This window comes from Hemitrygon akajei, chromosome 5 (assembly GCF_048418815.1).
Source record: "Hemitrygon akajei chromosome 5, sHemAka1.3, whole genome shotgun sequence".
Lineage (NCBI taxonomy): Eukaryota > Metazoa > Chordata > Chondrichthyes > Myliobatiformes > Dasyatidae > Hemitrygon > Hemitrygon akajei.
Window position 1 is genome coordinate 192,054,960 of NC_133128.1, and position 27,375 is coordinate 192,082,334.

General features: G+C 40.2%; 1 protein-coding gene across 2 annotated transcripts in view; it reads right to left on the bottom strand.

Annotated features, from left to right (window-relative positions):
- LOC140728601 (inactive dipeptidyl peptidase 10-like) overlaps nt 1-27,375 on the bottom strand; it is a 1,645,453-nt gene that overhangs the window by 218,289 nt on the left and 1,399,789 nt on the right. The gene's annotated exons all lie outside the window — the stretch shown is intronic.

The window sequence follows — 27,375 nt, forward strand, 5'->3', positions numbered from 1 at the left end:
TACACTTTAATAAGCATCATTTTCCCTTTCAATTCTGAAATCCAACAGAATGATAAATTAAAAGTTGTGATTCCTAAATTTCAAAATTAATTTTCAAGGATAACATTGTTGTGAAAAATTACAATTAGCTGAGCCAGTGAATTTGCTTTAATTCTGATTGGTTATTACTGAATGTAAATTTAAAATTATTATATTATAATTGATACTTACATAATTATAATTTTAGAAATTAATAAGAGGAAATGATAATTCAAGTGCTAATAGTCTTCTATCAGTTCTAAACATAGGAGTAGATTAACATAGTACCTGCCAGAACTACAACTACAAATAGCTATTATTTCCATTGACATTTGTGCCATAGCTTGTGCTGCTCTCACAAGGCTTGTGGAGTGTCTGTGTGCAGCTCTGCGTTGACTTCAAAGAACCTTTAAACATATCAGTGATATACACACATGTGCGTATACAAATTTAAATCCTTTTAACACACAGAAAATGCTGGAGGTACTCAGCACGTCAAGCAGCATCTATGGAAATGAATAAACAGTTGACGTTTTGGGACAAAACCCTTCTTCGGCACTGGGAAGGAAGGGGGAAAATGCCAGAAGAAAAAAAAGTGGGAGGCGAAGGAGGATAAAGAGGGAAGGGGAAAGGATTTTTTTTTTAACCAGAAGGAGAAATCAATATTCATACCATCAGGTTGGAGAATGCCCAGAAAGAATATAAGGTTTTGTTCCTCCACAAGAAGAAGCCAGGGACCGACATGAAGGAACCGGAATGGGAATAGAAATTAAAATGTTTGGTTATCGGGCAGTTTCGCTTTGGTGGATGGAGTCAAAGTGCTCAACAAAGCGGTCCCCCAGCTTAAGACAAGGTCTCATGAATCAGATAGGACACTACTTGTCAATCTGATGAGTACAGTGCTTTGCTTTGCTTTTCTAAATAGTATAGAATAAACAAGATTGTTAAAGTGTCTGTTTACAATTGTTGTGGAGCAATTAAGTATGATTACCTTCTACCAACCAACCCTTACCAATATTTCCCATCTCAGCTCTGAATACAGAGCTATTCACTTGCCAGACAGGACAGTCTCCAGGTCAGCTTGCAGCTCCTGGGGCACACCGCACATTGGATTGGCATGTTCTGCTGACTGACGAGTTGGTAATGAAATCCATAAAACCATACATTTAGGAGCAGAATTCAGCCATCTGGCCCATTGAGTCTCCTATGCTATTTCATCATGGCCAATCCATTACCCTCTCAGCCCCAATCTCCTGCCTTCTTCCTGTATCCTTTCATGCCCCGTCTAATCAAGAATCTACCAGCCTTTGCCTTAAATATCAAGTCAAGGCAAGTTAAGACAAGTCAAGTTTATTGTCATTTAACTATATACATGTATATAATGTATATAGAAATGAGACAACATTTCTCTGAACCAGGCTGTAAAGCATAGTGGGAACATAGCACATGATAAATTATGAAGGTAAGGATGAAGGTAAATTATGAAGGATAAATCTATAGATGAATCATACATAAATAACAAACTAAGGTGCATTAATATTAAATATTGTGAGGTACAGAACAGAACAACCTGTGACACTTCAAATATGATGGGGCAGGGAGTTAAGGAGCATAGTGGCCTGGGGGAAGAAAATGCTTCTCATCCTGACTGTTCTTGTTTTCAGGCATCATGGTCTCCAGCCTGACAAAGAGGATGCTGGATGGATGTGTGGGCTCCTGATAAATGTCCCTAATGGACGGCAGGGAGACCCCTACGATCCTCTTAGGTGGTCTCACAGTTCTTTGTAGGGACTTCTGGTCTGTTGCTTGGTTGATCCCATATCAGATGGAGATGCATCTTGCAAGGATCCTCTCAATGATGCTTCTGTAAAATGTAATTAAGATGGTGGGGGGTGAGGGGTGGGAAGAAGCCTTGCTTGCCTTAATCTTCTTAGGAAGTGGAGGCACTGCTGTGTCTTCTTCTTCAGGGAGGTGATATTAAGGGACCAGGCGAGTTAATCCTTGATGTGAATTCCCAGGAACTTGGTGCACTTAACTCTCAGTTAACTCTGATAGGTTTCAATCAGGCCTTCCCTCATTCTTCTGAGTTCCAGTGAGTACAGGCCCAGAGCCATCAAACACTCCTCATATGATAAGCCTTTCAATCCCAGAATCATTTTGTGAATCTTCTTTGAATCCTTTCCACTATTAGCATATATTTTCTTAGATAAGGGGACCAAATCTGATCTCAATGCTTTAAACGAGGCCTCACCAGCGCCTTGTAAAGCCTCAACATTACATCCTTCCTTTTATATCCATTCTCCAAACTGGCCTTGGCCTCCATCTGGTAGGCTGGCATGTGTTGCATTGGGTGAGTTGCCTGTCCCTGTTGAGTCTATTACCAGATCCGCTGATGCTGGTACATCACTGGTAAATCATTAAAGGTATTTAAATCTTATATTTCAGAAATCACTTCCACTGAATAATGAGTGTCTCTTGAGCAAAAGGGATGAATATACTGTATCACTGCCTGCTCTCAGGCAGTGTAATTAAGCTCAAAGAGTTAACTCTGATGGGATTCCTACCATCTTTAGGAGCAATTTGGAGATCACTATTCTTATAAATATTTCACTTTTCCAGTACAGTGAAGTAATGAATACTTCCATTTAAGAGAATTCAGTAACTTGATAAGCATAGCATATTTCGATTAAAACTTGAAAGGAAATGTAAATCTTAGGAAAAACTGAGCAGGTTACATCCTTGAAATGAAAGGCATGAATACTTAAGACTTTTCATTCCAAAGCCCCAAAGGAAAAGACATGTATTTTGCAAAATAATAGCTTACAGCACAGATAAATGTTTTCTATAACCTAACCTCCCATTCAGTTTGTAAATTCCCACAATGCATTGTATTGAAACTCATTTCCCACTGAGCATGCTTTATCAAATCATATTTCCATGTTCAAACATTTCATTTTTTTCATGAACAGAAATAGTTCACCAGTATTTCTTATGTAAAAATAAATCTCTCATTAATCGTTTCTGAACAATTTTAAATTTGGTTTCACCACCAGACAGTTGAGTTGGATGAAGTAGATGTTTCAAAAACATGAAAATTTGTGTTTTTCTTTGCAAGTCCCCTCTAATGTGCTGTGTATTTTGAATCCCTTCCATTTTCCTTCCAATTCTACTCAACCATTGCTTTAAAAAGTAACACCTACATACACAGAAGAGATTCTGCAGTTGCTGGTTCACCAGTAAGCAATATGTAAGAACTTCACCTAACACTAACATTGGTAAACTTGGAGAATTCTGGTGCACTCAATGCATTCACCAGATGATGTCCCATCTGAAGGCATAAGAGATAAGTAAACACAAGAGATTCTCAAGGTACTGGAAATCCAGAGCAACACGCACACAAATGCTGGAAGAACTCAGCAGGTCAGGCAGTGTCTATGGAAATGAGTAAACAGTCGACTTTTTAGACTAAGACACTTGACCACCTCTGCTGCAGTTAGAATATTATCTTATCAGTCTAGTATTTACCCAGATGACATCCTGACCAATGAAAACTGTGTGGTAAAAATTCCATCTATCATTCTGTTGAGCTGTAGGCATGATATTATAGATGGGTTATTCAGGTAAATTAAGTAGAACTGAAAGTAACCATTGCTTAACTAAATTTATAGTTCCCACATTACATATATATTCTTAGCTCCAATAATAAAAGCTCAAATTCCACTTGTTTTAGTATGGTTCATTCATTAACAAATCATGACTGTCTATTCAGAGGATCGCTCTTTTTCTGTTCTTCAATATCCATCACAAACCCCTCAGCAAGTGTATGTAGATTAGTGCAAGCCTGCAAGAGAGCTTTAAAACTATTTATATTCTACAGCTGTGAAGCAAACTGCATCAATTAGACCAAGTAAAAGGTCACAGCCAAGCAGTTCTGAATTGCCAGAGAACTGGGAACAATGATTGAGTGAGTAATTGTGGTAACCCCTTGAGTTGGGTTTAGAATTTAATAGTCAACTTACCAGTTTCATAATTTAATTGTCACACTGTATGTCTACATAATTTGTAATAAAACGGCTATAATTAATTGGTAAAATAGATGAAGTATGTGTGGTTGGATGGAGATACGTCTCTACCGAAGAAGATGTCAGGTGCCCCTTCCCTCCGCCAGCTTGCAGGTCACCCTAGGGCAAGGCGTAGCAACTGCTTAGCCATCACCCAACCTCGGATCAGAGTCATGTAAAGTCATGGGATCAGGTGGTGGATGGCCAAATGGCCATATAAACAGCCGGTGCATATCACAAGTCCTGGTTATGTGACCACTGACACCAGGCAGACAGTCTCTGAAGAGTGTTGATAATGACTGGGGTCACCTGTCTTGTAAAGACACTGCCCAGAAGAAGACAATGGGAAAGCAGTCTGTGGAAACCTTTGCCAAGAACAATCATGGTAATGATCACCCATGTCATATGAACAGTATATAACAATGGTGATGAATTAATCTCCAAAAGCTTCTGTTTGAATGTTAACGGATCACCTGAAATTATATCCAAGGCTAAGCGTACTCAGTTACGACTTCCCAAGAGAAAATCAAATCTGAGAGAGAACACTTATTTCTTGAACCTTTAGTGTAAAGCATATCACTGATTAAGCAGTTAATTTCATTCAGCATAGAGGCTGGAATGTGAATAGGATCAGGGCTACTAATGAATCTGTTTGGTCTTAAGGAATGCTCTATTGTAGGGGTTCTCAACCCCTTTTCAAATCATGGTCCATTGCCATTAAGCAAGGGTCTATGAACCCTGTTTTATTGTATAAAATAAACTTTTCCACATCTGCTCTCAATGCATACAGTACTGTGCAAAAGTCTTAGGCACATACATATAGTCAGGGTGCCTAAGAATTTTGTACAGTATTGTAGCAATTTTATGTATTACGCTGTATTGCTACCACAAAAAAAAAACAGATTTCATGACATACGTGAGTGATGATAAACCTGATTCTGATATGGGTCTCTGTTGTGGACCGAGAGTGGGAAGTGAGTAGGGAGAGGGGAATCATGGTTGGGAAGAGGGGAAGGGGAGGGAGCAGGAAGCACCAGAGAGACATTCTGTAATGATCAATAACTCAATTGTTTAGAACCAAATGACCTTGCCTGGTGTCTCAGGGCTGGGTGTGTCTGCACCCACACTGTCCTCCTGCCCCTGGCATTCATTTTCTACCAGCTGAGCTACAGCCTTCCCATGCTGCCTCACCCTCACCATTTAAAACGCCCCATGCTTCCACCAGAATTACAAACTCACTGACCACTCCACATTGAAAATACAGTATTGTGCCTTTGACCCCCTAACTGTATATATGTGCTTAAGACTTTGTTTGCTGGCGAGTGTTTTCGCCATTTTCGTATTTTAATCTTTTTTTAGTAGATGAAGTACTTTGCTATATGTGTTGGTATCACACAATGTATCCAGGGTCAGAATACATCCAAAGAAAGTAGAAGTTGGGAGCAAATGTAGACCTCTCAATCATTAGAGCCTGCTTCATTGTTCAATAAAATCATGTCTGCTCTATTTGTCATCTTTTGTCTAAGTCTATGTTCTGATTTACCTGCAGGAATATTTCACCCGCATTCTTTCAAATATTCTTCTATCTGCCCTAAAATACAAATATTCAACATGCTACTTCATCTTGCAGGGGTTCCCAGCCTTTTTAATACCATGGACCAAAATCATTAAGCAAGGTGTCCATGGACCCAGGGCAGAGAAAAATATATCCCTAACTCTCTTTTAAATGGGAAAGTTCTCATTTATAAAATGACTCTTTGTTCTACATTGGCCCACAGAAGGAAATATTCTTTCTACATCCATCTGGTCAAGAAAGACCCCTGAAAATCTTTTATGTTTCAGTTAAGTCATCTCTTGCTTTTCTGAAATCTAGCACATATAAACCCAGTAAGTTCAGAATGATGATAGCCCTTCTCTGAGCAAGTTCATCATTTAAAATAATAAGTGAAGATTCAAAGTTCAAAGTAAGGTTATTATCAAAGTACCTGTATGTCACCATATACAACCCTGAGATTCATTTTCTTGTAAGCAATCATAGTAAATCGATAACAGAGTAAAAGCCATAACAGAATCAACGAATAGCTGCTCCACCTTGAGCGCTCAACCAGGGAGCAAAATACAACAAGTTGTACAGATACAAAAAGAAATAGTAATAGATAAATAAGCAGCGAATATTGAGAAAATAAGATGAAGAGTTCTTGAAAGTGAGTCCATTGGTTATAGCAACATTTCAATGATGGGACAAGTTGAGTGAAGTAATCCCCTTTGGTTCAAGAACCTGATGGTTGAGGGGTAATAACTGTTCTGAACCTGGTGATATGAGTCCTGAGGCTTCTGTACCTTCTTCCTGATGGCAGCAGTGAGAAGAGAGCATGGACCTGGGTGGTGGGAGTCTCAGATGATAAATGATGGTTTCCTGCGACAGCTCTATGTGTAGATGTGCTCAGTAGTGGGGAGAGCTTTGCCCTCATTATGGTGAATACTGAAATTTCAAAAGAAGTTACTTTCCCTTCTTATATACCAACAAAGTGTTTGATAATTATACATTTGAAAACTTTACATAAAATAACCTAATCTTTAATAAGTGGTCCAATTTGCCTATTATCACAACAGGTCAAGATCAGATGCCACTTCACTCAGCTCTGGAAGACCTGGATAATCTATGATCTTCATTGTCTACAGTTCAGAATTCCATATTATCATCTCCTTGAAACTCATTACTAAGTTCCAAGATCGAGGCCTTGATACTACCCTGTGCAACTGGATCCTCGGTTTTCTCACTGGCTGACCCCAGATATGGATTGACAATACTGTAGCATTTTCTCCACACACACCATCAGAACAGATGCAACAAATGTTTGGGTGCTTCTACCCCTAGACTTTATACATATGATTTGGAGGCGATACAGAGGTCTAATACCATACTTAAGTTTGCTGATGTCACCATTATTGTCAGCTAAATCAAAGGCAGTGACAAATTAGCATATAGGAGAGAGATCAAAAATCTGGTTCAGGGTACAACGACAACCTCTTGCTCAATGTCAGCAAACCAAACAGCTGATTATTGACTACAGGAGGACAAAGCTAGCAGAGCTTCCCAATCTTTTTTATGCCACGGACCCTTATCATTAACCAAAGGTCCATGTATCACAGGTTGTGAACCCCGGAGAGGTCAATAAGCCAGGATCAGAGGTGGAGAGGGTTAGTAGCATTAAACTCCTTGGATCTGTCCTGGGATCTGAATGTAAGCACCATTATAAAGTGGGCACAGCAGCACCTCTACTTTCTTCGAAGTTTGCGTAGAAAGGGAAGTAGGAAGGGACCTAAGGGGAGGTGATAGGCAGGTGAGTAGAGTTAAGATGCCAAAGTGAGGAATAGAAGAAGGGGGAGGAGGAGCAATTTTTTTTTACTGGAGGAAAAAATCGATATTTATGCCATCAGGCTAGAGGCGACCCTGGGAGTGGCATCATCTTGGCACAAGAGTAAATCTAATGGCCCAGTTACTAGATACTGATGCATGGATATATTAAAGACCCACATTCAGGTGAGTTGGAAGTAGATTTGCGCTGCCTACAGAATATGAGCAATGTTGATTGATGCAACAGTTAGTTAAGCAACTTCTCCATTTGATCTTAATTTGGAATCACGGAAGATTAGGAGTGTCAAAGGAATCGTATAACTATTGCCCGAGCAAGTTCATTAAGATAAGAAAACAATTCTGATCTGTGGAGACATATATCACAAGGCTTTAATTAGTGATCACAACAGCTTAACTAAAACTCCATTACAGCAAACAAACGGAATGAATATAGATCAGGCTGATCCACAGTTATTTGCTCCATTGTGTTTAATACTTCATTTACACAGAAGTAGAATCTACTAATCATTATATTGATACAGATATCACTGTTTTATACCCCCCAACATATCAGGCATGTCAGAAGTATAAACAATACTTGCGACACATATTATTGACTCAAGACTTTGTAAGACCACAAGTCATTTAGCCCATTGAGCCTGCTCTGCCATTTGATCATGGCTGATCCATTTCCTTCTCAACACTAGCCTCCCTGCAACATCTCATTGCCTAACTAATCAAGGACCTATCAACCCCAGCCTTAACTACATTCAATGACGTGGCCTCCACAGCTGCATGTGGCAGTGAATTTCACAGATCCGCCACTCTCTGGCTAAAGAATTTCCTCCTGATCGCTGTTCTAAATGGATGTCCCTCTATTCTGAAGTTGTGCCCTCTGGCCCTGGATTCCTCCGCCATAGGAGACATCCTCTCCATATTTATTCTATCTAGGACTTTTGAACAACACACACAAAATACTGGTGGAACGCAGCAGGCCAGGCAGCATCTATGAGGAGAAGCACTGTCAACGTTTCGGGCCGAGACCCTTTGTCAGGACTAACCGAAAGGAAAGATAGTAAGAGATTTGAAAGTAGTGGGGGGAGGGGGAAATGCGAAATGATAGGAGAAGACCGGAGGGGGTGGGATGAAGCTAAGAGCTGGAAAGGTGATTGGCAAAAGTGATACAGAGCTGGAGAAGGGAAAGGATCATGGGACGGGAGGCCTAGGGAGAAAGAAAGGGGGGGGGGGAAGCACCAGAGGGAGATGGAGAATAGGCAAACAACTAAATATGTCAGGGATGGGGTAAGAAGGGGAGGAGGGGCATTAACGGAAGTTAGAGAAGTCAATGTTCATGCCATCAGGTTGGAGCCTACCCAGCCGGTATATAAGTGTGTTCCTCCAACCTGAGTTTGGATTCATTTTGACAGTAGAGGAGGCCATGGATAGACATATCGGAATGGGAATTGGACGTGGAATTAAAATGTGAGGCCACTGGGAGATCCTGCTTTCTCTGGCAGACAGAGCGTAGGTGTTCAGCGAAATGGTCTCCCAGTCTGCGTCGGGTCTCACCAATATATAAAAGGCCACACCGGGAGCACTGGACGCAGTATACCACACCAGCCGACTCACAGGTGAAGTGTCGCCTCACCTGGAAGGACTGTCTGGGGCCCTGAATGGTGGTGAGGGAGGAAGTGTAAGGGCAGGTGTAGCACTTGTTCTGCTTACAAGGATAAGTGCCAGGAGGGAGATCGATGGGAAGGGATGGGGGGGGGGGGGGGAGTGGACAAGGGAGTCGCGTAGGGAGCGATCCCTGCGGAATGCAGAAAGAGGGAGGGAGGGAATGATGTGCTTGGTAGTGGGATCCCGTTGGTGGTGGCGGAAGTTACGGAGAATTATACGTTGGACCTGGAGGCTGGTGGGGTGGTAGGTAAGGACAAGGGGAACCCTATCCCGAGTGGGGTAGCGGGCAGATGGGGTGAGGACAGATGTGCGGGAAATGGGAGAGATGCATTTGAGAGCAGTGTTGATGGTGGAAGAAGGGAAGCCCCTTTGTTTAAAAAAGGAAGACATCTCCTTCGTCCTGGAATGAAAAGCCTCATCCTGAGAGCAGATGTGGCAGAGATGGAGGAATTGTGAGAAGGGGATAGTATTTTTGCAAGATACAGGGTGGGAAGAGGAATAGTCCAGGTAGCTGTGAGAGTCTGTAGGCTTATAGTAGATATCAGTAGATAAGCCGTCTCCAGAAATGGAGACAGAAAGATCAAGAAAGGGGAGGGAGGTGTCAGAAATGGACCAGGTAAATTTGAGGGCAGGGTGAAAGTTGGAGGCAAAGTTAATGAAGTCAACGAGCTCAGCATGCGTGCAGGAGGCAGCGCCAATGGAGTTGTCGATGTAGTGAAGAAAAAGACTTTTGAATATTGATTCGACAGGGTTCAGAGAGATCCCCCCCCCCCATTCTTCTAACTTCCAGCAAGTACAAGACCAGAGCCATCAAATGCTCCTCATATGATAACCCTCTCCAATGTCAGAACATCCTTTTTAGGTAAGGGACCCAAAACTGCACACAATACTTCAAGTGAGGCCTCACCAGTGCTTATAAGGCGTCAGCATTACACCAATGTTCTTACATTGCAGTCCTCTCAAAACGAATGCCATCATTGCATTTCCCTCCTCACAACCAACCTAACCTGCAAATTAACCTTTAGGGAATCCTGCAAGATGATTCCCAATACCTTCCCACTTCAGATTTTTGGATTTTCTCCCTGCTTAGAAAATAGTCCACAATTTTATTCCTTCTTCCAAAGTACATGCCCACACACTTCCATTTGTGTTCCACCTGCTACTTCCTTGCCCATTCTCCAAAGCTGTTGTTTTCTAGAAGAATTCCAAGGCAAGATTTTACTTTAAGGAAATCACGCTGATTTTGCCCTACTTTATCATGTGCCTCGAAATACCCAAAACCTCATTCTATTCTGAAGCTGGAGAGGGTTCAAAGAGGTTCACAAAAAAGATTCCAGGCTTGTTATATGAAGAGCATTTGATGGCTCTGGGCCTGTAATCACTGGAATTCAGAAGATAATCATTGTCACCCATTGTCCTTCAGGATGGATGGATGCCAACCTTCTTAACACTACCCATAAGGACGTTGCATCTTCTGATCCTATGTCACTTCTTTCTAAGCATTTGATTTAATTTTTTCCAACAGAGCCACCCCAACCCTTTGCCTTCTTGTTTCTACTTTAGATACAATGTGTTTCATAAGACCATAAGACAGAAAGACATAGGAGCAGAGTTAGGCCATTCAGCCCATTGAGTCTGGTTTGCCATTCCATCATGGCTGATCCGGATCCCACTCAAACCCCATACACCTGCCTTTTTGCCATATCCTTTGATGTCCTGACCAATCAGAAAACTATCAATTTTCACTTTAAATATACCCACAGACTTACCAGATACTTACCTTGCCCAAGCCTGTTCTCACTGAAACTTAATGAGCCAAAGCCTCTCCACTCTAACACAGGCCCACTCCAACAATGGGCTCTCTACTTGTCTCTGCCATATTCTTATTTGCCCTTGCTAATGAATCGCAATTTGATTGGACCACCAGAAAATGTTAAAAGCTGCTTTTAGTTATACGTTGCTGCTTTTTATAAAATTGCGATTCATTAGCAAGGACAAATAAGAATATGCCTTTTTAAATTTCACCCACTGAACTGTGAGTCACCTCTTTTCTTGCTCACAATTTGACTGGGCCACCAGAAAACACAGAAAGCCTGCAAATGTTCCTTTTTAAGTCTGTTTTTTAAAAATCCATATATATGTATTGTGCTTTTTTTCTTGACATAATTTAATATCATGTTGCAGAACAATTGCACTTTCATTAGAATGTAGCAGGGTTACAAAATAAATTTCTTTTGATCTGTGCAAAGCAATGGTGTTAATAGCAGCAAATACTGTTCCTTGGCATGGATTGCTAATAATGCCATTGTCTTTTGATCTTCAGTAGTGATAACACCATAGGCATTGCTGGTATAGCATGCTGTTGTTTAGGAATTAATGAGTTATCTTTTTTTAAAGTACATATAGATTTGGTAAATAATTGATTTGATCTAAATGGTATTTGGTGTGTAAGGTTTACATAATATGATACCCCATAAGGTGAATAATTCTGTATTTTGCAAAATCTTCCAAAGCTTTTGCCAAGTTAAAAAAATCTAGTTATTTCCCCATCCAGCATTCATGTATCCAGCATTAAACTGCTTCATAAGCTTCCAATATGTAGTTAGGCAGACAGCAAGCAGAGTACACTACCTACCATATTGCTGAGCAAAGCCCAGACTCCATGCTTTTTCAAATACAGTTAATAGGCCTAACAACTTTTGGTGGTGGCATCAAATCAGTCTACCCAACTGGCACCCATCTGCTACTCTTGGTGTTCATTCTCCCCACCACAGGCGCACAATGGCTGAGTGTATATAAGCAACAAAAGTTCCTTTTCTGGACTATTCCAGTGGTGCATCACGGAGTTGTGACTCTAAAAGGGACATCAGCTGTATAGGAACACCACTATCTTCAAATTCCCCACCATAATCGCTAAGATGTTTTGGAAATATTTTGCTGTTCCTTTATCATCCCTGGTTCTACTCTTGGAATTCTCCATTTAATAACATTGTGTGAGTACCTTCCCAATAGGTTTAATAAAACAGCTCTCAACCATGACCCTCTTAAAGGGCAAAATGAAATGGTAAGAAATGTTGGCTATGCCTATGATAGCCCCATCCAATATTGGATATAAAATCTGAAATAGTCTTAATTGACCTTTCTAAACTTCTGGATTTCATGATTGTTGCTATCATCTTTGAAGGCATACTCAGAGCATGTGTAAATTGAAAGCTTTGTGTGCAGGGGAATATGACTCAATATATTGTCACCAATTTAAACTATTTAATAAGTCCTCACTCACTTCAGCATTTCTATTTCTCATGTACTCGAGTCTGAAATCACAGTTTTATAAGTAGAAACTTGTTCTCAATATTTGGAATGGTTTGAGTACTTTTTGTGGGAAATGCTCAAGGATTTTCACCATTTGAAGGATATTTGCATCTTCAAATTCTGATGAACCAGCATTTGACATTAGTCAGATTAAAACAAGTTTTAACTTACTACTCATCAGGAGTTTAGTAAGTGCTATAAAACTGCTGGGTACATAAAATATATAAAGAAAGCATTATATGCTGGAAACAGTCAGCAGATCATCTATACCAAGACATTTTTTCTCTCTTGTCACACATTCAGCCTAACTTCCTAAGTATTTCCAACCATGTTTTTTGGAAATCATTGAATTTTTGCATAGGTTATTTTTTTAAAGATACAACAACATACAGAGTGGCATTCAGAGAAATTAAATTTAGAAACTCAGTAATTATGGTCAATGAACTGGGCATCAGAGACAGAATAATGATTACTTTAATATGGAGAGCTGCAACTAGGCACCTGGACAATTTGATGATGTTATCATTAAACATAAAATGGACCATTCAAAATTTCTGGAGAACAACAAGCAAACTTTTAGCATTCATTTTTTGGCTGTGTTTGTCAACAAATAATATTTACAGAAATTATCTTTACCCCTAAGCAATGTCCATAAAATATCCAAATAAGTAAATTTATTATCAAAGTACATATATTGCCATATACAACCATGAGATCTTTTTCTTGCGGGCATACTCAATAAATCTGTTGAATAATGGCCAAAACAGAATCAATGAAAGACCACACCAACTTGGGCACTCAACCAGTGTGTAAAAGACAACAAACTGTGCAAATACAAAAAGAAAAATAATTATAATAAATAAATAAACAATAAATATCAAGCGAGATGAGTTGAATTGATTTTATTTCTTACATCCTTCACATACATGAGGAGCAAAAATCTTTATGCAATGTGCAATCATAGTAATGTATAATAATTAATAATAAATAGAACCGTCGATGTAATATAGAGTACATTCAAATCAGTGTAAGTTCATCAGTCTGATGGCCTGGTTAAAAAAGCTGTCCCAGAGCCTGTTGGTCCTGGCTTTTATGCTGCGGTACCTTTTCCCAAATGGTAGCAGCTGGAATAGATTGTGGTTGGGATGACACAGGTCCGCTGTGATCCTACAGGCTCTTTTTACACACCTATCCTTGTAAATGTCCTGAATCATGGGAAGTTCACAATTACAGATGCGCTGGACTGTCTGCACCACTCTCTGCAGAGTCCTATGATCAAGGGAGGTACAGTTCTCATACCAGGCAGGAAACATGTTCCCGATGTTGAGGGAGTTCAGAACCAGAGGCCACAGTTTAAGAATAAGGGGTAGGCCATTTAGAACGAAGTTCAGGAAAAACTTTTTCACCGAGAGAGTTGGTGGATATGTGGAATGCTCTGCCTCAGAAGGCAGTGGAGGTCAATTCTCTGGATGCTTTCAAGAAAGAGTTAGATAGAGCTCTTAAAGATAGCAGAGTCAAGGGATATGGGGAGAAGGCAGGAACAGGGTACTGATTGTGAATAATCAGCCATGATCACATTGAATGGTGGTGCTGGCTCAAAGGGCTGAATGGCCTACTCCTGCACCTATTGTCTACAACCAATCAGGATGCTCTCAATTGTGTCTCTGTAGAAAGTTCTTAGGATTTGGGGGCACATAACAAACTTCCTCAACCGTCTGAGGTGGAAGAGGTGCTGTTGTGCTTTTTTTCACCGAACAGCTGGTGTGTGCAGATCACGTGAGGTCCTCAGTGATGTGGATGCTGAGGAACTTAAAGCTGTTCACCCTCTCAGCCCCAGATCCACTGATGTCAATAGGGGTTAGCCTGTCTCCATTCCTCCTGTAATCCACAACCAGCTCCTTTGTTTTTGCGACATTGAGGGAGAGGCTGTTTTCTTGACACCACTGTGTCAGAGAGATGACTTCTTCCCTGTAGGCCACCCGTTATTGTTTGAGTAAAGACCAATCAATGTAGTGTCATCGGCAAATTTAATTAGCAGATTAGAGTTGTGGGTGGCGACACAGTCATGGGTATACAGGGAGTAAAGGACACATCCCTGAGGGGCTCCTGTATTCAGAGTCAGAAGGTTGAAGGTGAGGGAGCCCACTCTTACCACCTGCTGGCGATCTGACAGGAAGTTCAGGATCCAGCTGCACAAGGCAGGGTCAAGGCCGAGGTCTCTGAGCTTCTTGTTGAGCCTGAATGAAACTATGGTGTTGAATGCTGAGATATAGTCCAAGAATAGCATTCTCACATAAGCATCTTTCTCCTCCAGATGTGTAAAGATGGCATGTAGAGCAATGGCTATTGTGTCATCTATCGATCAGTTGTGTCGGTAGGTTAATTGTAGGGGGCCCAGTTTGGGTGGTAGCAAGCTGCAGATTTAATCCTCGACCAGTCTCTCAAAGCATTTGCTTATTATGGAGGTGAGTGCGACAGGACGCCAGTCGTTCAGGCATGTTACCTTGGTCTTTTTTGATACAGGGACAATGGTGGATAATTTGAAGCAGGAGGGCACTCTACACTGGGAGAGGGAGAGATTAAAAATGTCTGTAAACGCACCTGCCAGTTGTGCTGTGCACATCCTGAGTACTCGCCCTGGGATGGCATCTGGTCCCGCAGCCTTGCGACTGTCCACTCGCTGGAAAAGTACTTCAGCCTCAGAGATGACGAGGTTGCAGGCTATAGCGGTGGCTTTCCTCTGAGGCTCAGAGTTAGCGACACTGAACTGAGCTCAAAAGTAATTGAACTCATCTAGGAGAGAGGCTGCGATGTTGGCGGCACCACAATGTTTGGCTTTGAGGTCCGTGATGGTATGCAGCCCTCGCCACAAGTCATGTGTACTATTCGTTGTGAATCTTGACTCAATCTTTCCCAGTTTGTTGTTTTGCAGCAGATTGTAGCTGTTTTTCTTGAGCTTGAGTCCTTGAAAGTGAGTCTATTGGCTGTGGGAACATCTGGGGCATGTGAAGATATCCCTTTTGGCTCAAGAGCCTGATGCTTGAGGGGTAGTAACTGTTAAATTTAACCTGTGGATATATCCAGATTCTTTCATTGGTTGAAAGAAAGTGAATGTTAATGAAAGCCCAACATGGAATGGAGTTCTTGAAGTCATATGAGCTTTTTATGTGGTCATGTATGATTTTTCTTGGCTTCAGTTTAAGGGTTGTGTGAAATATGATGTACTTATTGAAGATCCTGTTCTGGCTGCCCTTAACTATTTCTTCAATTTCATGCTGCTAAAATATTCATTCATCTTCAAATGCATTTAGTATTTAGTGTTTATGAAGAGAGTAGTCAGTGGATGTTATGCTCTTTGCGGAAGTTCTCCTGATTAAATGCCGTAACTTTCTAAAAAGTGCGACAGAACCCTGGGGGAAATCACAATGTTTCTGGCTTTTTTCAGGGTTTCTACTTCACTTCTGATGAAGATATCACTGACTACTTAGTGGAAAGACCTCTATAGAAATTCCCCTTTGTAGGTCCGTAGACTACTAAATTCTGGGAGGGATGTGTAAGCCAGGGCAACTTCAATATATCAGTGGAACTCATTGAACCATATATTATTTAACCTAAAGCTGTAAGGAGCAAATGTAATGTTGCAGGAGCTGCTTGAACTGAGATTAGCTAATCAGCATGAAGTCGAGATGGAACACAGAACTATCCTGAGGTTGGACGATTCACTTTCATGCTGCTGAGATATTCATTCAACTGAAATGCATATTTCTCCCTGACTCTGAAATAGAGAGCTAATCTTCAGTAGATTTTGTGCCTGTTAAAGCGGAACCAATTTTGCAGTTACGTACATGTGGACGAATGCAATCTTCACAGGGAAACTTTCATTTTTTGAGGTTAGACTGATCTTTTCAGAAAAAAAGCAATTACCTTTCTGCAGTCTACGAGTCCAAACATTATTCTTCTAATGTCATTTACAGCCGAAATCTTGCAAAGATATTCAAAAACAGCCACTTTGCAGAAGCCTATCTACAGTGAAGCAGGGAAATGCTTCATGATGCTGATCTTTGTGAAGTCAATGAGTCTGAATCTCATCAATTCAATCGAAGAAATCATGAGGCGCAACTTACTGTGGATTTTAGGCATGACAGATAGGCCCAATTTATTAATAGATATAATATCCCCACTGTGTACATATGCTTCAAAATATGTCGCTTGAAGTATCAGAATCGGGTTTAATATCACCAGCATGTGTCATGAAATTATGAAATTTGTTAACTTTGTGGCAGCAGTGCCATACAGTACATAACAGAGAAAAAGTTGTGAATAACAGTAAATGTGTGTGTGTGTGTGTGTTTTTATACTGTACTTAAATTAGTGCAGAAAACAGAAATAAAATAGTAGTGAGGTAGTGTTTGTGGGTTAAACGTCCATTCAGAAATCTGATGGCAATGGTCTTGCATCACTAAATGTGTGCCTTCAGGCTTCTATAACTCCTCCCTGCTGGTAGCAATGAGAATAAGGCATGATCTGGGAGATGAGGGTCCTTAATGATGGAAGCCACCTTTTTGAGGCATCATTTCTTGAAGATGTCTTGGATACTGTGGAGGCTAGTGCTCATGACAGAGCTGACTAAGTTTACAACTCCCTGTAGCTTACTTTGATCCTGTGCAGTGGCTCCCCATACCATGATTTGCAATTGAAATAACTTTGAATACTAGTAGTTGAAAGACTGATGCATCCAATCATCTTTTTTTGACTTGAGGTTCGTCAGATTTCTACAGCAGCACATGAGTGCTGGCTCCCAGGATAGGTTAGACAGAGAACCACTAATGACATACTGATATCTCATTCTATCACTGGTGGTACAATGGGCTAGATAATGTCCTTTCACCTCTGGGACACAGATTTGCATTCAGTCCAGACAGATCAGATAAAAACCTTTTCCTTTGCTCAAGGATTTTATGCAGTTCCCAGATGACACCCAATCCAGGATACAAAACTGCCCATTATTTGAGACTAATTGGACAGATAGACATAGGGAGACCCTGATTTGTCTGTAAAAATAAAGAGAGTTGTCACATAGAGTTGGGACAGAGGCTGTGATAACAAAGTACAGGACAATCAAGACGAGATCATTGGATTTTGGAAAATAAAATGACATACCCTTACAAAGTTAGAGAAATAAACTGATACAAAATAAATTCCCTTCAGAGAAACACACAGAAATGAGGTTTGCTGGGTTTTGTTCTGTCTGTATATTAATTCAGGTTTAAAGCACTTAACTGAAAGGATCCTACAGGGAAAGAAAAGTCTATAATGATTCATTTGGTTTCTTACATCATTTTTGAAAAGATTTTTAAAAATAATTCCATGAGAATTATTACAAGAAAGCAGACATAATATGACTATGTCAGTGTTCATCATCCAAACTCGCTTCTTACTTCATCTGAGTATATTATTATAACATTTGAAATTTTAGTGATTTGTTAGACCTGCAGCTCCTGTATGAAATGCTAGCTGGGAAGGATTTGCACTTGTCTGCCTTTCTTCTCATTATCTCATTCATGGATAAGTCCTCAATTTGCACACTTAGATCCACTTCTCTGTAAAATATATAGTCCTTGCAGTGCACAGACATGGGCAAGAGCAATTACAAATTTATAGAATTCTGTGCATGTGGTTTGATTTAAGGGTGTTTTTACATGCAGTAATGCAGCTATTTCAGTGTTTAAATGAATTATGAGTTGCAGGATTTGCTTTAAATACCTGTGAGTTGTGTGTTACAGCATATTCTGGAGTTAGGTTATAAAGCAAATAGTAATTTTAACAGCAACCAATTTTCTGATTTGAATTTGGGCTGTAGAATTGAAAATGCAGCCCGAACAATAACCTTACTGGAGCTGCAGATTGGAGTTGATTGCAAACCAGACAATGCTGAATAACATTCATTTTGGTGTCTGGAGTGTGGGTGTGAAGAAGGAGGTGTGCGAAATCATATGTAATTTAAAGGATGCATCTCAGATACATTGTGACTGTGAAGGGTTTCATGAAGGGTCTTGGCCCGAAACGTCAACAGCACTTCTCCCTATAGATGCTGCTTGACCTGCTGCGTTACACCAGCATTTTATGTGTGTTTCTTGAATTTCCAGCATCTGCAGATTTCCTCGTATTTGCCTTGTAACTGTGAAATTGTCTTGCAATTGCCTTTGACCTTTAGCATATTAAAATGTCATGTAATATTGGGTTAGGGAGGCTTCTTCTTCCGAGAGTACCTTGAATAGCAGCTTGTTTTGCTGAATAAACACTTCTATATCCATTAGTTCAGTGTCTCTCCAGTGACTTTATTCATAACACAACATTGTGCATGTATCTGTGCAGTTGGCATTTATTTTTATTGGACAGATACATTTTAGATGTATAATTTATTTCGCTTCTATCAATGTGTCATTTCATTATTTCTTTTGCTAATGTTAAAATCGTAGTCTATGTCTGTTAATAGTGCAATAAGTTGCACTTTGTCTTGTCAAGTAACTCATTCTATATTTTAAAAAGGAAATTTCCATGGCAAAATCCTCTGTATGCTGGAACTGTCATAAGATTAACTGCAATCTGGGGGAACAAAATTGCAAACTCGAGTAGTGTGCGACCTTATCAACAATTACCCATTGGAATGCAAGAAGCTTTTAAACTCTCCCCGGTAGCCATAAGCTGCGACAATTACAATGGTTTCACATAATGAAGGCTCATAAATGTACAGAGGTACCAAGTAGCAAAGTGGAATGATTTGAATTAGGAGCCAGGCATCAGATAGATATTCCAGCAGAATATACTTATAGCATATTTATTCCTTGCTCTGACTTTTGCTCCATTTAGACAGAGAACATGGAATGTTGGATACATTTTATAATATCATAATATACAATGTTCCTTGTTGTGAATTAGGGCATATTAGGGTAGAAAGCAAATATTAACTTCAGTCTTTAGGCCTGAATGTAGAATGTAGATTAAATTTAAAATGCAGCCGTGGGCAATAGTTTTCTAGAGCTGTGGACACTATTTAATTGAAAACCAGGTAGTGCTGATTAGAATTCATTTTAGGTATCTGAGGTGTGGGTGCAAAGAAAGATGCGTGAAAATTATATGTAATTCAAATAAAGAATTATACTTTGTAACTATATGATTGTCCTGCTGCTACCTTTGATCTTTAGCATATAAAAATGTCATGTAATATTGGGTCAAAAAGGCCTCTTCCTCCAAGTTGTCTCATTTTGCTGAATAAAACAGTATATATATATTTATTTATATACACACACACTCACACACATATCTTACACATATCTAAATATTCTTGTTTAAAATTAACATGAAGTTAGAACCACATTCCTGGACTCCCAAGTCTTCCTTTAAATTAATTTAATGTTTTGAAGTTACAAAGCACAATGTTCCTCACATCTTAAACTAAGCCATCTTTTTTCTATGATTTACCTGTGAACTGAAGCACAACTGCTTGCCACACTGTGAGAGTGAAGGAAATATGTGCATGTTTGTACAAGCTATTGGATTATGTCTCTAACCAATTGCTGAAAAGTGACGATCATACAGGACATGCTTCCAGGCAAACATATGCATTTTCTCCCATGTTGTTTCTGTTGATATTGTCTACAATGGTTCTCCCTCAGTGATAAATACGTCAGAAATCTCAGTGCTGAGAAAAAAGCAAAAGTGACAGAACAAAATTTATCAAGGTGAGTAGAAACTCAAGAATTAAATGGACTGAATTGTGTTTTAGTGTTTACTGTCATAAATAAAATGATGCTTAAAATGTATTTTTATTTGGCATGGGTTCTCAATGTCGTAATGTAAAGATTAATATACATACATAGCTGACCTGTCCTGTTTGCTCCAGGCCTTTGTCAATAAAGGCATAAACAGAGGCATAAACAAGGGCCATGTGGGAGCAGCTGGACTAAACACACTACTGACAATAATTGTCATTGAGAAGTCCATGAATGAATTTGCATGTCAGTACAGCAATATCTATTGCCACTGTTAAGTGATGAATATATGCCTGGAAATTCCAGAACACCCTGTAGGCTGAAATGGTTTGATATTACAGTAATACTTTGGAGTAGCAAGCTTAGGGCATAAAAGCTGACTGAGGCATTATGCACTGTCTGGTACACATCACTCATGACCGGCCCTGAATGTTTGGCCCCAAATTCAAGTGGACCTGTGGTTGGAGGAGAAGGTGGAGGGGGGTGGAGGGTGGGATTGAGCTCACCAGGTTTATTGGGGAAGGTGTATGGACAGCAATGTGGTAGGAATAAAGAAACACACACAAAATGCTGGATGAGCTCAGCAGGTCAGGCAGCATCTATGGAAGTGAAAAAACAGTCAACGTTTCAGGCATCTTCAGGACTGAGAAGGCAGGGGGAAGATGCTAGAATAAAACAGGTGGGGTGGAGAAAGAGGTTAGCTGGAAGGCACTAGGTGGGTGGGAAAGGTTGAGGGCTGGAGAAGGAGGAATCTGATAGGAGATGAGAGTGGACGGTAGGAGAAAGGGAAGGAGGACACCAAGGGGGATGTAATAGGCAGGTGAGAAGGTTAGAGTGGGGAATAGAGAAAGGAAGGGGGAATCTGTTCACCAGAAAGAGAAATCAATATTCATCCCATCAGGTTGGAGGGTATAAGGTGTTGTTCCTGAGAGTGGACTCATCTTGGCCAAGAGGAAGCCATGGATTACTATGTCAGAATGGGAATGGGAATGGGAATGAAAATGTTTGGCCGCTGGGAGGTTCCACTTGTGATGGATGGTGCTGCCATGATGGATATCCAATTAGATTTTCTTAAACTTTTTTTTAGTTTATTTCAATGCCTAAGTATTTTATGTTGATTTTAATAACTTAAAATGTTTTGAATGCCTCTGTGGTCAGGGATTGTCAAAGACATTCTCTGTGTTTTGAAAGCTTTGATTCATGGGCGATTGGCTCAGTTGTTAGTATGAGGGGAAGTGTTTACATTGCCATGGAAGTTCACTGCATGTCTATTATGGTCAAGAAAAACACAGTTTGTTTGGAAGGCTTCACTGCAATGGATGGAGTTGATTTATCCCAGATGAGGAAACAGCAGATTGCATGTTCTGGAGCAGTCAGAAGATTAGTTCACTGCTCTGCAGCACTATTGCTTTCTTCCTTCACAGATGACTCTTGATTGTCAACACTTTTGAGCATTTTAGGTGACAGATCTTCTGGAAAAAGCAAACAATAGCCAATACCCAGATTGCTGCTGTCTGTAAGGAGTGTGTACATTCTCCATGTGACTGTGTGGGTTTCTTCCGGGTGCTCCGGCTTCCTTTCCACAGTCCAAGGATGTACTGGTTGGTAGGTGGATTGGTCACTGTTAATTGTCCACATAATTAGGCTAGGATTATATTGGGGGATTGCAGGACAGTGTGGCCTGAAGGGCTGGGGCCTATTTTGTGGTGAAGCTCAATAAATAAATAATGAATTCTGTAGATGTGGTAGGTGCGTGCTGTTTCTGTATTGAGATTTTAAAAATCCCTTTCATTTGTCATAGGGATAATATTGTTGGGTGGAGTGGAATAACGATTATGCTAGTAGGGCACTGATGGAAAGCCAACAGACAGACAGACATACTTTATTGATCCCGAGGGAAATTGGGTTTCGTTACAGCCGCACCAACCAAGAATAGCGTAGAAATATAGCAATATAAAACCATAAATAATTAAATAATAACAAGTTAATCATGCCAAGTGGAAATAAGTCCAGGACCAGACTATTGGCTCAGGGTGTCTGACACTCCGAGGGAGGAGTTGTAAAGTTTGATGGCCACAGGCAGGAATGACTTCCTATGATGGTCAGTGTTACATCTCGGTGGAATGAGTCTCTGGCTGAATGTACTCCTGTGCCTAACCAGTACATTATGGAGTGGATGGGAGTCATTGTCCAAGATGGCATGCAACTTGGATAGCATCCTCTTTTCAGACACCAGTTCTGTAGAATTGTGTTAGATTGCCTTCTTCTGGGTTCTGGTTAGAGATCAATTCGCTGATGAATTATATTAAATTGAATTTTAGACTATACAATACACCTGTGAGCTCTTGGATCAGTCCTTGGGCAGAAAGCTGACTGATGCAGCAGAGGATTCCTGATGATTAAAAATTGAGCACCACTTTGACCATGAATGTACAACTGTCAGACTTGAACTGCTATGCTCCCAACAAATATGGCTGGGTTGTAGTTGCGGGGGTGGGGTTGGAGGTTCATGGGGGTACATAGGGGTAAGAAAGGAAGAAAGGGTAAGATCAACCTTGAAAGAACATAATGGGCATCTCCATTCAATAGTAAAGCTTTGTATTTTATCTTCTTTACTCTCATTTAAAATTGCCGTGAATTTATGAATACTATTTCTTTATTTTGCAAGATTTTCAATTTATGACTGAAGATCTTTATTGTTGAGCTTTAGAGTTTTACAAATGGATAGAAAGCTCTTGTTTTCCTTGTTGGTTCAGGATCTGACATTTTTGACTTCATTTGAGGCAGCAAGGCTGGGTAGAATAGTTGGCTGTGGGACAGTCAAGGGCACTCATATCAAAAAGCAGTTTTGCAGCAGAGGAGCACTTCTAAGAAATAGGTGGTGATTCCATTACTTTTATGCTCTAGCTAATATTGAAATGAACATCAAAAAACAGGCAGCACATTTTAAGCATCAAGTTAGCAAATCTTTATCAGAAATACTGTTCTGGACCTCACTCCAATCACAGTGCAATGAGCTCAGGAGAAAACCGACATTCAAACGTCTAACAATAAATCATCAGATCAGAGAAAGTGACAGGAGGAAATAGAATTATCGTATCTTGGGTGTGCTTGGACATTAAAATATATATGAATAATGGTCCCTCGCAACTGAATCAACATGAGAAATGGCAAGAAAGGTAGAGAAATGCTTATTCACATTTATTTGAAAACTAGAATGAAGGTTAGAAGAATGAAGATTGCAATAGGATTTGGTCAGACTTATTGACCAATCATTCAAGTTATTATTACCCTGATCATTACAGTCTGCAGCTTAATTCTAACAGGTTTAAGTTTTAAACACTTAATTAACCCACAGCTCATCATCTGCTCTTAACATCAATAGTTCGGTACTATCTGGCTTAATGCCCAATTATCTTCAGCTAAAATGCAATATGGAAAGTGTCTTAGAATAAATTCTGACTAGTTAAATATTCTGTCAGTCAAAAGTATCAGCTGGTTTAATAAGGGAAGAGAGGGAAGGGTGGCATAAAAGACCTTTGAGGTAAATGGCTTTTGGAAATACAATTTTTGAACATCTCTAAAGAGAACAGCTGAATTTATTGGAGAGTTACCATGCTAACAGAATGGCTTGAAATACTGAACAAATTGGCTTACTTTCCTTATGCTCTAATGCAGTGCTCAGGGATTGCTGCGTTCAGATACACAGTATTACAAAAGTAAAACAAATGTAAATTTCCCCATGGCGCTCCCTTGAAGAAGAATAAGAACCATAAGTTGCACTCTGCCTGCCAATATTAATCTCTTAACTAACATTACTTAAACAAACAGTTACGTAAGCTTCTCATGAGTAGCTTATTCTGTTTCCTATATTATTACAGACACTGCATTGAATATAAAGAGCTTTAGGATTTCATGTAATCAATCATTAGTGATTGTATATGAATGTAATTCTTCCAATACTTTATTTAAGGTATTGGAAACATTTTGTTCAAGGAAGATTCATTCGTTATGTGCCGTGTCGTATGATGTGAGCGATCATGGTCCTTCCATGACCGTGATTGCACCTGGACAAATTTTTCTACAGAAGTGGTTTGCCATTGCCTTCTTCTGAGCAGTGTCTTTACAAGACGGGTGATCCCAGCCATTATCAATAATTTTCAGAGATTGTCTGCCTGACGCAGTGGTCGCATAACCAGGACTTGTGATCTGCACCAGCTGCTCATACGACTGCCCACCACCTGCTCCTATGATTACACATGACCCTGATCAGGGGACTAAGCTAGTGCTTCACCTTGCCCGCAGGTGACCTGCAGGCTGGCAGAGGAAAGGAGAGCCTTACAACTCCTTTCATAGAGACAAATCTCCACTCCATAATCTACAAGGAAGGTTATATTTATTAATTACATTTCCCTGAACTGTGGAATTGGACTTAAAGAGAAAGGAGAGGACAAAGCAAAGAGCAATAATGGTAATAGAATTTCCTAAAAGTTTTATTTCCCCTTGAGGCACAGCTATACTGGCTAGGAGTGAAATGAATAACAGTAGGGCAGAGAAGATCTCTTACTAGTTTAAAGCAGAAGCTTATTAATTATGGAATACAGCCTGATTCAATGGAAGACTTGGGCCAAAGAACAACTGCTACATTTGGGAGTCTTCTTGTATCATCATAAAAGATGTTATGTGAATAAATTCAAAGGTCTTACATATATTGATGTAGAAATGTTTCTGAAGTAATTTGTATTGTTTTGAAAGGCATATAACTAAAAAAGCATTGACAGCTCAAGAAATTTCTATAGCGCTATCAAGCCACGGAGAATTTGGTTTCTGATTATTTTTATCAAAGGTTTTGACAAGGCTTTGCATGGTAAACTGACCAGAAGATTAAGGCATCTAGAAATGTGACAGATTGGATTGAAAACTGCTTTGGTCAGATAAGACAGGGTAGTGGTGGAGAACAGTTATTCTAACTGTGACAAGTGCTTTGCAGGACCTCTATTATTTCTGATCTATGCATACATAAATGTATATGCCCTATCCCCCGATTCCTCACGCAGCTACTATAAGGTGAGCTTTCGCTGGGCAAGAGAAATTGAGCAGGCACCGCAAAAGGCTCAAGGGCTATGTGGAAAGCAACACTACACACACTGGGCTTGTACCAAAATGGCGGGAAAGAGTGCACAAAACTGGAGTGACTGACAAGCCTTGGTGAGAACTGCTCACAACAACCGTGAGGAGAGATACCGAGCAGTACTGATCACTGCCCGACAATGAAGGAGAGCAATAACAGTGGCTCCACTTTATGCCCTATGTCACTCACAACTTGGACTCAGCAGCCACCTACGAACACACAACAGAACTGCAGAAATCCAACTGTTACCAGCAGACATGACAGACAAGCCAATGATTAGGTTCAACTGCAGACAGAGCGAAGAGTTAAGCCGTACTACAGAGGCAAAATTCATAAGGGCAAAGAAAGCAGGTCTGAAGGTGCAGTTTTCAAATGTACATAGCACTTGGAATAAAGTGGATGAACTCGTTGCGCAATTCGAGTTTGATCTAAGACCAGAAGACAGAGTCTCAAAATAGAGGGGCATTCTTTTAGAATGGAGATGAGGAGGAATTTCTTTAGCCAAAGATCGGTGAATCTGTGGTATTTTTTTTGCCTCAGGCAGCTGTGGAGGTCAAGTCTTTGTGTATATTTAAGACCATAAGGTATAGGAGCAGAAGTAGGCTATTCAGCCCATCAAGACTGCTCCGTCATTCAATCATGGGCTGATCCAATTCTTCCAGTCTTCCCCACTCCCCTTCCTTCACCCCATACCCTTTGATGCCCTGGCTAATCAAGAACGTATCTATCTTTGCCTTAAATACACCCAATAACTTGGCCACCACAGCCTCTCGTGGCAACAAATTCCACAGATTTACCACCCACTGACTAAAGTAATTTCTCCACATCTCAGTTCTCAAAGGACGTCCTTCAATCCTGAAGTGGTGCCCTCTTGTCCTAGAATCCCCTACCATGGGAAATAAATTTGCCATATCTAATCTGTTCAGACCTTTTAACTTTTGGAATGTTTCTATGAGATCCCCCCTCATTCTCCTGAACTCCAGGGAATACAGCCCAAGAGCTGCCAGACGTTCCTCATATGGTAACCCTTTCATTCCTGGAACCATTCTTGTGCATCTTCTCTGAACCCGCTCCAATGTCAGAATATCCTTTTTAAAATAAGGAGTCCAAAACTGCACATAATACTCTGTGTAGTCTCACGAGTGCCTTATAGAGCCTCACCATCACATCCCTGCTCTTATATTCTATACCTCTAGAAATGAATGCTAACATTGCATTCACCCTCTTCACAACTGATTCAACCTGGAGGTTAACCTTTCGGGTATCCTGCACAGGGACTCCCAAGTCCCTTTTCATCTCTGCATTTTGAATTTTCTCCCCATCTAAATAATAGTCTGCCCGTTTATTTCTTCCAGCAAAGTGCATGACCATACACATTCCAACATTATATTTCATTTGCCATTTCATTGCCCATTCCCCTAAACTATCTTAGTCTCTCTGCAGGCTCTCTGTTTCCTCAGCACTGCTCGCTCCTCCACCTATCTTTGTATCATCGGCAAATTTAGCCACAAAAATCCATTAATACCATAGTCCAATCATTGACGTATATTTAAGGCAGAGGTTGATAGATTCTTGATTGGTCAGGCATGAAGGGATTTGTGGAGAAGGCAGGAGATTAAGGCTAAGAGGAAAATTGCATCAGCCATGATGAAATGCTAGAGTAGACTCGATGGGCCAAATGGCCTAATTCTGCTCCTCTGTCTTATGATCTTATAGTGATTTTCAGCTGTTTATGATTCATGTTCACTTCAAGCTTAAGATTTGTTTTTCTACTTAGTGTAGAAATTCCATCATTATATATGTCACAATACTGTAGAAATTCCATCGTTATATATGTCACAATACTGTAGAAATTCCATCGTTATATATGTCACGATACTCGATTCCGATTCTTTCTTTACAAGTCTGATTTTTTTTGATTTTTGAAAACAAAAGGATTCTTTGTTATTCTTTGATGTTAAAGAAAATCAGACTGCAGACACTGGAAATCCAAAGTGACACACACAAAATGCTGAAGGAAGTCAACAGGTCAGACAGCATCTA